Here is a 2,194-nt window from a genome sequence, read left to right as displayed (position 1 = left end):
AATTTATTAACACTATAGTTTTTTCACTGGTACGCTACGCTGGGCTTTCTGGCTTATGCTGGTGTTTTGGGGTGCCACACCCTGCACCTAGATATAGAGCTAGGGACCCCAAATATACAGAGATGCCTTGATGCGGCTTTGGGGCTTAACCACACATTTGCACAAATATGTGTAACGAACAAATCTATATTGACCAGATGATTTAAACCCTTGTATACCTAGAAAATTGGGTTACAAATTGGTGCAATGATGGTCAATAAAATAAAATAAGGCACTATATTTACTTTTGCAGTTCTGCTCAGTGTTAAATATCTTTCATAATCTGCTTAACAGCTGCATCTCATGTCCTTCGATCATATGTAAACCTACTACCATACCACACTGGGTATGCCCAATCTCGCCTGATCTTGGCAGCAATACAGTGTTGGGCCTGGTCAGTACCTCAGTGAGAGACCACTAGGGAATACCAGGAGTTGTAGGTTACTGATGGTATCAGACTGGCAACAAGGCCGACTTTGCAGGCGTGTGTATATATGTTTAGCAGATTTGCAATTAATGTTTAATTAAATTCATCAATATATTCACAGCAACAGCTTATTGTGTGGTTCACGATTAATGTAGCCATCTTTTTACTTATTACATATTTTTTTGCATTTGACGGTGTACCTGTATTTTATTGAAAATTGTTACTATTTAAAGTTACATTTTAATTGCTTCATCATTACAATATAATTTACATAAAATTAATTCTAATACTTTTTCCGAGAGCGAGTACACCCAACAAAGGTCATTTCTTTTTCTCTTCACCCCCATATTCAATTATGTCCTTGGACCTATGGGAGCACCACTGACAATCACCTTTCAATCTACCCAAAAAAGTTTTTTCTTAGTGATAGATGGTGATTAATTTCAGACTTAGGTCTTGACTGTCGGTTTTTCTCGGAAACCCTATCATATAATCTGTTACTCATTACACACTACATAGTCCTGTGTGGTATCCTCAACCCTATCCTCCATATGCCTCTGTCAATCTGTAATAAGTAGGGGTAAGGATGTTAACCACCTAGGAACAATCTCCCTTATACGTCACCTGCTGCGCATTCATCAGAAGTCAGTGTCAAGTTGTGAAACTTTGGGTAAGAGCATAAGCAGTGCACTGACACCTAAATCCCTTCTTCCTCCTGTACCCAAGCTCCTGCAACCCACACCACCAATTTCCTCAACGTCAACTTCCTCCTCAGTCAGGAATATCAGTAGTCCTGCAAGCCATGTCATTGTCAAGACTGAGGAGTCGTCTCCTAATCGGAATTCCTCCATAGGATCCTTGAGTGATATGCCTGCTGTTGCTGCCACTGCTGTTGTTGCTGCTGGGAGTCGATCGTCATCGCAGAGGGGAAGTCGGAAGACCACTTGTACTACTTCCAGTAAGCAATTGACTGTCCAACAGTCCTTTGTGAGGAAGATGAAAAATGACAGCAGTCATCCTTTTGCAAAGCGGATAACTGAGGCCTTGACAGCTATGTTGGTGTTAGATGTGCGTCCGGTATCCACCATTAGTTCAGTGGGACTTAGAGAATTGTTTGAGGTACTGTGTCCCCAGTATCAAATCCCATCTAGGTTCCACTTCTCTAGGCAGGCGATACCAAGAATGTACACAGACGTCAGAAAAAGAGTCACCAGTGTCCTACAAAATGCGGTTGTATCCAGTGTCCACTTAACCATGGACATGTGGACAAGTGGAACAGGGCAGACTTAGGACTATATGACTGTATCAGCCCACTGGGTAGATGTATGGCCTCCCAAAGCAACAACAGCAGTGGCACCAGTGGCAGCATCTCGCAAACGCCAACTCGTTCCTAGGCAGGCTACGCTATGTATCACCGCTTTCCGTAAGAGGCACACAGCTGACATCCTCTTATGGAAACTGAGGAACATCATTGCAGAATGGCTTACCCCAATTGGACTCTCCTGGGAATTTGTGATATCTGACAACACCACCAATATTGTGCGTGCATTACATCTGGGTAAATTCCAGCATATCCCATGTTTTGCACATATAATTAATTTGGTGATGCAGAATTTTTTTGAAAAATGACAGGGGTGTGCAGGAGATGCTGTCAGTGGCCCGAAGACTGGAGCATCAGCAAACATCCCTGAACCTGCCCTGCCATCAACTGAAGCAAGAGGTGATAAT

The 2,194-nt window shown here is 42.7% G+C and overlaps 1 pseudogene; it reads left to right on the top strand.

The window, feature by feature from the left end:
- Positions 1-363: 363 nt before the first annotated feature.
- On the top strand, positions 364-482 carry LOC134912967 (5S ribosomal RNA; annotated as a pseudogene).
- The last annotated feature ends 1,712 nt before the right edge of the window (positions 483-2,194 follow it).

This window comes from Pseudophryne corroboree, chromosome 4 (assembly GCF_028390025.1).
Source record: "Pseudophryne corroboree isolate aPseCor3 chromosome 4, aPseCor3.hap2, whole genome shotgun sequence".
In the NCBI taxonomy this organism is placed as follows: Eukaryota; Metazoa; Chordata; class Amphibia; order Anura; family Myobatrachidae; genus Pseudophryne; species Pseudophryne corroboree.
Note: the sequence above shows the minus strand (reverse complement) of the source record. Positions and strands in the feature narration are given on the sequence as shown.